Source organism: Colossoma macropomum, unplaced genomic scaffold (assembly GCF_904425465.1).
Source record: "Colossoma macropomum unplaced genomic scaffold, Colossoma_macropomum, whole genome shotgun sequence".
Taxonomy (NCBI): domain Eukaryota; kingdom Metazoa; phylum Chordata; class Actinopteri; order Characiformes; family Serrasalmidae; genus Colossoma; species Colossoma macropomum.
The window spans coordinates 754,249-765,000 of NW_023494903.1; the positions used below are offsets into that span (position 1 = coordinate 754,249).

The 10,752-nt window shown below is 39.9% G+C and overlaps 1 long non-coding RNA gene across 1 annotated transcript in view; it reads left to right on the forward strand.

The window, feature by feature from the left end:
- The first annotated feature begins 1,952 nt into the window (after positions 1-1,952).
- LOC118800535 overlaps positions 1,953-10,752 on the forward strand; it is a 14,539-nt gene continuing 5,739 nt past the window's right edge. Inside the window, exon 1 of the long non-coding RNA XR_005006248.1 lies at positions 1,953-2,089. This is a non-coding gene — a long non-coding RNA (uncharacterized LOC118800535). The remainder of the gene's footprint in view (positions 2,090-10,752) is intronic.

Sequence of the window (10,752 nt, forward strand, 5' to 3'; positions counted from 1 at the left end):
TTTGGTTGTTTCTTCACTTTAATGCTAAAAAAGTAATTCAGAGGTGATTCAGAGGAACCACTACAAAAAGTAAAAGCTTCAGAAACAAAAATTAGGAAAGGCTATTAATTAGTCAGTTAGTTAGTTAGTTAGTCAGTCAGACAGTTAGTCAGTCAGTCAGTCAGTTAACCTTTTTACAGTGCAGTGTATCTGTTGCTTTTTTCTAGTGCGTTTGCCATAAAATGTGTCACCGTCTCAGCAGCTTCAGCATTATGTCTGACTCGCTCTGAGAGCGGAGCTGGGCTCTGTCTGCTCTGAATTTGGGTCTGAAGCGCTCAGTGAAGACCTGATTCTGAGTCTTTCACAGAACACAAACAGATTTCTGTGTTTTTATGAGCTGCGTTACGTCACAGCCCGGTTACACAACGGCTCATTACCGCAGACAGAGATCTCGACACGTTTCTCTGTAGAACAGAATAGCAGTGGAACCAACATTTGAATGACAAGAACACACTGAGTCAGATTTAGTGCTGGTGTCTGATAAACGAGGAAATAAAAACTCCAACATCTGCACCATTTAAGGTGGAACGGAAAGTGCGGAGAAGAAGCCAATCAGCTCCGTGTCTGTAAGACTTTGTACTCTGTGCTCCTACATGCGGAGGTTAAAGGGGAGGGTGCTCCTCCATCTGTAATGACAGGCCGGCGCCAGCAGATGGCGCGCGTGTGCAGCTCAAACATGTCTGTCTCCCACCTGTGAAGAGTGGAGCGTTTCTGCTCTGCGGGGTCTGAATACCGCCCCCTGCTGACGCTGTGTGCTCCGGAATTCAGCACTTCATACAGAGCTGCACATTCAGACATTCAGGCTTTGTTTTAATGATCTTTTTGGGCTTTAGCTGCTCCCTTAGACTGTTTACTCTCTACACTGAGGGCCTTCAGCATGTCCGAGCTGAACATGAACCACCCCCCACCCAACCCCCCCCACCACACACCTTTTTCTCTGTTTCTGTGTCTTTCTCTTCTCTACAGAGCCTCTAAGGTGACATGGTGCTTATTATTTAATAAGGCGTGGCAACAAATTAATATATTGAGGCCACAAATTACTATATTGGGGCCACTAATTGATATATTGAGGCCACAAATTATTATATTGAGGCCACAAAGTAATATATTGAGGCTACAAACTAACATATTGAAGCCATAAATTAATATGTTGAGGCCATAAACTACTATATTGAGGCCACAAATTATTATATTGAGGCCACTAATTAATATATTGAAGCCACAAAATGTATATTTTGAGGCCACAAATTACTACATTGAGACCACAAATTAATATATTGAGACCACAAATTAATATATTGAGGCCACAAATTATTATATTGAGACCATGAGTTATGAGAAACTTAACTTTTGGCCTCAGTATATTTATTTGTGGCCACACCTTACTAAAAACTGATCACCATCTCACCTCTTTTTTCTTGCTCTTTCCTTTTCCTTTCTCTCTCTTTCTCCCTCCCTCCCTCTCTCTCTCTCTCTCTCTCTCTCTCTCCCCCTCTCTCTCTGTCTTTCTTTCTTCCTCTCTTATTTGCTCCATCTTTCTTTATTGTTATCTGTTACTCTCTTTCTCTCTTTCCCTTCCTTCTCTGTCTTCTTGTTGCTCTCACTCTGTTTTTCTTGCTTTTTTCTTTCTCTCTCAGTCTTTCTCTTTGCTGCTCTTACTCTCTCTGTCTCTCTTTCGTGCTAGCTCTCTTTCTAGCTCTCACTCTCCTTCTAGCTCTCTTTTGCACTCATTCTCATTCCTGCTTTCTCTCCCCTCTTTCTTTTTCTCTTTTCCTTCTCTCTCTCTCTCTCATGTACACATGTGTGCCCTCCCTCTCTGAACACTCCCTCCTCCCTTGTGCCAATAGCACTCATTCCTCCCTCATTCTCTCTCTCTCTCTCTCTCTCTCTCTCTCTCTCTCTCTCTCTCTCTTTCAGGAGAGTACACAGAGGACACACGATAACACATACACACAGTGCAATAGAACATGTCAGACTCAGAGACCACCGCTCCCGCCGAGACCCCCGTCCCTGCCGCCTGTGAGACAATCAAGGCTGATCTGGACAAATGGTGAGTTCTCCATGTCTGTCCACGTCCACTGTTGATGTCCTGTCCCGCTCAACACTGCAGACCAAAGACACTTTGGCGAGTGAAGGCGTCTTCAGTGCAGTCAGTGTATGTAATATTTCTCATTACGAGACTGTTGTGAGAATATTATACGATTATTCAGCACATTTCTACTCAGTTTTACTTGTTTTGAGTCATTTTATGTAGTGACAATTGTAATGCACTGGCAGATTTGCCTGTTTTGAGAATAATGCTTGAAATAAAGATAATTTTGCTCAATAAAATGACTTGAAACAAGCAGACATGTCTAGGAATGGGTTAGAAAATCTTATATTACTCTAACAACAACCTCATAATGATAAATATTTGAGATATTAAATATATTTAAGTATATTTAACAAGTTGTTTTTGCAGTGCAGTGTTTTCTGTCCACATCCAGCTTCATGTACTGACCAAGTCCAGTTAAATTATGTAATATTGTGGGCATGCATCAGTACAAAGCACTAAAACGTTAACTCTTTAATCCTTAGAGCTGCTTTCATTAACAGTTAAACAAATGAAGTACATTAGTGTTATGTGTTGTATTATGTATATCATGTATGTATCGCTGTTGTCAGATCAAAACTTTGTATCTCCAAAATAGTAACTTTACAGGAGAAGGGAAAAACATACTCTACTTTTAATGTCAATGGAACCAGACATTTATCTAAGTAATTTTGGGTCATTTCTGTTGGCCCATTCATCATGAAATTCACATGGAGCAATGGGTACTTTCAAATTATGTCAAAATTGAAAAATGACAAAAATGAAGGTATGAGGTTTTGCTCCCACAGCAGACAGATGTTATGTTATTATATCATGTCTCATATAATTATATAACAACCATATCACCCTCGAAAGCGACAATATACATTTAAACCCCAGTCCAGTTTGGGTCCAATCCATCCACTGAACGGTCCTTCTGGTCGTCCTGACCAGAGCTCGCTTTAGGATTATGTAACCGAATGGTAAAGATGGCCGGAGGGATGAGCTGAAATAATCAGCGGTGCATCGTGATGGGGATTTAAAATGGCGTGTGAGGACCAGCGGGGGGTTTTGGGTTTGCGGTGGTGTAATTCTGTTAACCCCTTAATCTGAAAACTATAATCCAGTCATTAATCTGAAGGCATGTTATTCAGTAAATGTGCTGTGTAGGTTGTGTGATTATAAGGATGAGGAGCTGGAATGTGGAGCTGCTGACGGGTCTGTAGAGTTTAAGGGGTTAATTTAATGATGTGTGTTAGTTTAGTGAGTGTGTGTTTATTAGAGTTGGCAGGTGCGAGATTAGGGGATTCTGGGGTTCTCTGGAAAACGCAGTGCAACATCACGCCTGATTGGCTGGTGAGAATGTGCCTACGTCATGCTCACTCTATCGCTCACCCTCTCTATTGCTCACTCTCTCTATCGCTCACTCTCTTTATCTCACAGTATGTCTCTCTCTCTCGTTATTATTTTCATGATGAACTTATTTATTATGTAATGGCCTTTTGATGCACAAGCAGCCTTTTTTGTAGTGGTTTACTCTCTCTCTCTCTCTCACTCACTTTTTTTCCCTTGATTCTCTTTCCTTCCCTGTCTCCATCTCTCCTTCTCTCTCTGTCTCACTTTTTTCCTCTCTCTCTCTCTTTTCTCACTCTTTCCCCTTTCTCTCTGTTTCTCTATCTCTCTCTCACTGACTTCTTCTTTCTCATTCATTCTCTTTCTTTCTCTTTTCTTCCCATTCTCCATCTCTCCTTCTCTCTTTTCTCTCTCTTTCTTGCTCTCTTTCTTACTTTTTCTTTCTCTTTCTGTCTGACTTTCTATCCCTTCTCTTTCTCTTTTCTCTCTCTCTCCCGCTCTACCTCTCTCTCTCTCTCTCTCTCTCTCTCTCTGCTTTGTCTCATTCTTTCCCCTTTCTCTCTCTTTCTCACTCACTTTTTCTTTCGCCTTCATGTTCTTTCTTTTTCCTTCCCCTTCTCCATCTCTCCTTTTCTCTCTTTCTGTCTTACTTTCCTCTTCTCTCTCTATCCCCCTATCTCTGTTCTCTTCTTTCCTCTCCCTCTCTTTGTCTCTACCCCTCCTGTTTCTCTCTCCCTCTTTGTCTCTCTCTCTATCTCTCTGTCTTTGTCTTGTCTTACTATTTCCCCCTCCCTTTCTCTCTCTCTCTTTCTGTCTCTCTGTCTTTCTATGACACTCGCCCTTCAATATATTCTACCCTCTTCTTTGCCTTGCTGTGTCAACATCCCTGCAGTGTATGTGCATGTGTGAGAAGGAATCTCTCTCTCTCTCGTGTTTGTGTGTGTGAGTGTGTGTGTGTGTTCTCTAATCCCCCCACCCCCCTACGTCCCCATCAGGATTAGTGATGTTGAAGGTTTATTTCCTGTAAATGCACAGGGACTGTGATGGGCAGCGTGTGTCTCTGAGCCACCAGTGAGAGTTTATTCCACATCTGATGTGTTACGCTCTCACACAGCTCACAACAGCTCTGTTGCATCATCACTGACCGCACTGCTGTTTGCCCTCAGTTCTGGCACGCTGCTTGAGTTTGTGTGGCGTGGAAAGGGCAGGACAGGCCTGATAAGACCACCCACACTCTGACCCTGAGGACTGCACTGTCCAGATAGCGTGGGCATGTTCTCTAGAGGGTGTGTTTGTGTGTAAGAGGTGGGTGTGACTAGTTTCTGTTGGTCACTCAGACCAGTTTGTGTGTTTATGTTAGTGACTGACCTGAAGGCTACTAATGTTAGCCCTTAGAAATTATGGCTATTTCTGATAATAAATAAAACAGGCTGTAATTTCATATTAATTATCTCTCACATGTTGCTCTGTGACCTTTTGCCAAATTCTGACGACTCCCTGAGTTACTTTTGTTCATCAAACTTTCAGCTCAGGCTAACTAGCAGCTTCTGTAGCACTTGTTTAACTGATTACAGACTTTACAAGATGTTCGTGCAGACATGCTGCCTGGAAACCATGTTTACGTTAATAAAACCAGACAGATCTTTAGCCACTCAGCTAAAGTGTCAGGTTTTCATGCTAATAAGGAGGCAGTCTGAGCGACTGAGCTAATGCTAAAGCTAATGCTGGAGCTAGTGAGTGCTGAGGAGGACTTATTTTGACTTTTACAGTTGTATGCAAAAGTTTGAGCACCCCTGCAGTCTATTACTGTGTTATTCTTATTTGCCCAGACAGTTACTGCACAAGTTTTTACTTTGCATACTTATCATTTTACATACTACCTACATTTGCATTCTCTCTACTTACTCTGTAGATAAGTATATTGTATTTATACTTGCAATTTTTATATTCTTTACCACTTTACAATCCTTAATTGTACATATTGTAACCACAGCATCACTTATCATGGTTACTTTCCTGTACTTCATATGTAAATAGTTTGTATTTTACTTTATATGCACTTCTGATTGATGCTAACTGCATTTCACTGGCTCTGTACCTGTACTCTGCACAATGACAATAAAGATGAATCTAGTCTAATCTAATCCAATCTAATCTAATATTATTTAGTGCACAATTTCTGTTTATTTGCTGTTATAATATATTTTAAAAATCTAAAACATAAAATATAAAACTTTTTTAACATGTTCAATTCAGCAAATTATTAGCAAACTTTAATAAAATAATACAAATGATGGCATACTTGCGATTGCTATAACATTACCATTAACATAAGTGTACAGCCCTGTTCAATCTGACTAGTTTATCAAGCTCTCCACAGCTAAGCTAAGAAAAGCTAACTTAGTTAGCTGCCCTTAAGATTTTTCTATAATCTTATACTTCATATTAAAGTATGATTTCATACAAAAATGAGTGTTAGCAAATATGGTAATCTAAATAAAGTTTAGTTTATCTAAGAGAAAACATAGATATGGCTGTTTGGACATTGAGCTGTGAGTGAGGTCTATATTTAATCCAAAACCTTTTCATCTTCAGAAATAAACTAAAACGGCACCCCCTTCCACTTCCAGATGATCAGATTAGCATGTGTCAGAATTACATGTTCAAATTTTAATGATCTTTTAGCTTAACTAATTTACTGCTGCTGCTGTTCTCACTGCAGGTTTGTTGTGAAGAGTTTTCACTTCACTTGACAGAGGAAGTCAGGCCTGTAGGTGTGACAATCATTATTTTGCCAACACTCAATTCTATGGGAAGTCTGAATTCTTTCAATCCATACCACATTTATGTAACAAGTTGTGTAACTCCATTATTACATCTGGTGTGTTAAACAACAATACCTCTACACTTCTATGAGTTAAACACTCTTTTACTTTGTGCTGCAGGTGTGCTGGCATAAATGTAGTGATGCTGACTAGCTGAATGTTCCAAAAGGATGACTCTTTGAGTATACTATAGCACCCCGATATTTATAGCCCTCCGTATAAATAGCCAACGTGTGCACGAGAACTGTGGTGTTCTGGACGCTGGATCACATTGCGTCTAAACTTGACACCCAGCCCTGCCCCTCTCATCACGGCCACCTTGAGTGTCTGCACTGACAACAGCTGGGGAGTGGCCTGGCAGTGTCACATTTCCTCAATGAAGAGGTTCATCATAAGATTTGTGAACAACAATCATATGCTGTGTTTGAAATGGTCCCCACTTTTTCCTACATTGGAGCACTAGGTAGTACACTATTGTAGGGAAAAATGGTGCTCTAATTGCTGTTCACTGCATTGGTGCACTATATAGAACACTGTTATAGTAAACAGAAATGGCCCCCTTATCACTATTCCCTTCGTTGGTGCTTTACATAGTCATCAGTGAGGGAAATAGTGATCATAGTGTTATCACTGTGAACAGAAATGTTCTACTAATCACTCTTTCCCTACATTGGACACTATATAAAATACTGTCACAGGGAACAGAAGTGGTTCCCTAAGCACTATTACCTGTATTATAGCAATATAGAACAATATAAAAGTGCACAAAAATAATCCTCTAATCACTATTCCGTACATTGGAACACTGTATAGAACACTATTATAGTAAACAGAAGAAACAGTATGCTCTACATTGGAGCACTATACAGAACACAATTATAGTGACCAGAAATGGTGACTAACAGTGGTTCCTTATATAGGTAGGGAAGAGTGAATATAGTGTTATTATACTGAACAGAAATATTCCTGTAATCATTATTTCCCTACATTGCACTCTATATAGGACACTTTTGTAGTGAACAGAAATGGTCCTCTAATCACTATTCCCTACATTGGAGCATTATATAGAACACTATTAACAGAAATGGTCTGCTATCACTGTTTACTACATTAGAACACTATTAAAGTGAACAGAAGTGGTCTTCTGATCACTATTTCCTACATCAGAACACTATATAGAACACCATAATAGTGAACAGAAATGGTCCTCTAATCACAATTACCTAAGAGTGACTTTCTGTGACATATAACACAGTGCATTGTGGGTACATGGTGTCCACTAGCGTCATATGTCTGCTGCCTATTTCAGTGCATTGTTGGACTGAATGTACGAATGCACAGAGGACATAGCCGTAGTTTTTGAAATAGCCAAGGTTTTAGGTTTAAGTTCCATAGCATATGTTTGTGCTGTGGAAGCAAGTACATAGACACTGATATGTGAGTCATGTGACCTCCACATGCTTCAGGTGGCCATCTAAATAGAAGGAAGTCTTAACTTTCCTTTCCCACTCGGTGGAATGACCACTCATCGGATTCTTGACTCGGTTGCCCATTTGCCGACCACATGGATCTATGGATTACATGTCAATGTGTGACTGAGATGGCTAACCGTGACTAAACATTAACCGCTCATGTTTAACGATGCATGAACATATAGCAGCTTTGACCCATGTCTATTCTAGTGGTTTACTGTGAAAGTCATTGCTCACGATTTTATTCCCTGTGTGTTTGTAGACATGCATGAACTCGCAGCTGTTGACAGAGACGATATGGCTGATGTGCGGAATGTTTATTGCCGTTTTATCTGAGCTTCCCGCAGGCTGAGTCGTGCTACTTAATCAGTTTTTGACCGAGCACTATTTTATTTCTTCCCTATGTTCTGAGGATTGAACTCACCTGTTTAAACTAAATCAGTTTACACGTTAAGCTAAAGCTTTAAACATATTTCTTAAATCTCTCTGAATGGAATAGTTTGGTGTAAAATGAAATTCATCCATTTTGTCCCATATAAAGTAAAACCAAGACATGTTGGTTGTCTGAAGTTTGCTTTTTTAGTTTTGCGCTGAAGCCACTGGAGGCTAATGCAGCTAACAAGCTAATGGAAGCTAATAGCATGCTAATTAGCATCGTGCCTCAATCGTCACACCGCAAAACTGGTTTGAGTTGGTAAATGAAATGAAATAGACTTGCTTATGTGGTTCCTGACACTGTAAGACTGTTATCTATAAAAACAGACAAAAGTACACATTCAGGTTTCTAGCTGTGCAGTGCACATTTGTCCATTACCTGTTAGCTACATTAGCACGGCTAATCTAAAGAAGACTTCAGACAACAAACAGGTCTTGGTTGATGGAATACATTTTCAGTAAAGGGTAAATTGTCATTCAAAGTCATTCAGACTTACAGAGTCGTAAGTGTTATCAGACTCTAACAGAATTGTTATCAGTGGTGGTGATAAGAACCAGACGTCTGAGGAGTTTAATGCCACAGAAAGTTATTACATGAAATTGTTTTAAGCTGCCTGATGCCTAAGAACAGTGTTTTATGATAGTTTTGAAATACAATTTTGGCTTAAAATACATTTTTTTCAATCCATGGCAGAGAGGTAGATGCAGATTAAAAAGCAAAATAATCTCCAAAGAAAACTTTTTAGATTTTTCACTGATTCACCATCATCATCATTCCATAGTAAAACGAATGTTGAAAGAAGATACATGTAGGTTCACTGGTGGTTTTGGATAGTAAATAAAATGGCTATATTTTGTGTTGTAGACATGGTGACCCCTGGTTCCCATCACCACCACTGTGAAGAAATCCGAGTCTGAATTTTCTCTGCAACGCTCCATTTCACATCAAAACATTCTGAATGACTGTGTTTACATCCCAACAAATGAATATACGCCAAATTTTTGGACAAATTGGTGGAATTCCGCTTTAATTGTTTTGCGGCCTGGAGGGTTAGTTTAACTGTCAGTGCTTCGTGATCTCATACAAGTCCAATGCTTCTTCAGATGACTCCTAAAATCTTCCACCCCAGACCTTCTCCGGAGCACAGAGAGCACAGAGAGCTCCTGGGCAGTGTCCGTGTGTGTGTTGCATTATAGATGTGGAGGAGTGGTTCTGTGAATAATTCAGCCTTTGTTTAGTGATCGGTCCCCCAGTCCAACAGCGGCCATGCACCTAAAAATAAAGAGCAAGAACAAGTCATTTGGAACAATGCCATAGAAGAGCCACTTTTGGTTCCCTAAATGGTTCTTTAAAGAAGTTTGAAAAATCTCCACATAATGTAAAGTTTCTTTACCAGCGTTGTCCCACCAGAAAGTTACCCTAACCAGACCCTCTCACCCAATGAGAGGACAAACATATTTGTGCATTATATCGAACTTAATACATTCTTATTTTCCTGTAAAGTAGTATTGTTTGTAACAAAATATAGCCTAGTTTTATAAAATAACTATACTTTTTTAAATACATTGCTTAAAACCTTATTTATTTATAACTAAAGGCTCTTTCTAGAACCGTACAACCAAGCCAAGAACTATATATGAACCTTTACTCTACACTCTTAAAAAAGATGGTTCTTCAAGGGTTCTTTAGAAAAGAAAATGGTTCTACAAAGAACCATGAACGCTCATTTGCATGGTTAAAGGGTTCATTGCATTGTGAAAGGGTTCTTCAGATTGTTGGAGAACGTGCTAAAGATGGTTTGATATAGAACCATTTTGAAAAGGGTTCTAGATAGCACCAAAAAGGGTTCTGTTACTGTTACAATGTCAAGCTTGAAGCAATAGTAGAACTCTTTTTGGTGCTATATAGAACCCTTTTCAAAACGCACAACTACAGCATGTTCTCCATCAGTCTGAAGAACCCTTTCACAATGCCTGGGTTTGGCTGTTCAAACATTTTGTTTTCTAAAGAACCCTTGAAGAAGCATCTTTTTTAAGTGTGTATCCTAGAACCATATGTCCAAACCAAGAGCCATTTAAGAACTTTTATTATATCTTAGAACTGTACATTCAAGCCAAGAACCGTTTAGGAACCGTTACTGATAATAAGAATGTGGCCATGCTAATGTTTGGTACCACTGAAGGATCTCTTACCCTCCAGTCTGGTTGTTATAGTAACTGGCGCAAAGTGAAGGGGACAGGAAGTGACATGCCGCTGACCAGAGACGCTGTGTCAGGTTGCTGGGGGCTAAAGCACGTGACTCCAGCGCGATGACTCATCGGCTCTAGAGTCCCATCTGCTAATGCTTTAGTGCTCACAATTGTTTTCACCCCCCTCAGACTGCAGAAGTGATGCTTGTACATTAATTTGCTTCTGTGGTTTCAAAGGGGAATTCCACCATTTCATTAAAATTTCTGCTTTCCTCTGTCATTAAAGTCGTTCAGAGTGGTTTGTTGTGAAATGGTTCGCTGTAGAGAAACTTACAGACTCAGATTTCTTTACAGTGGTGGTGATAGA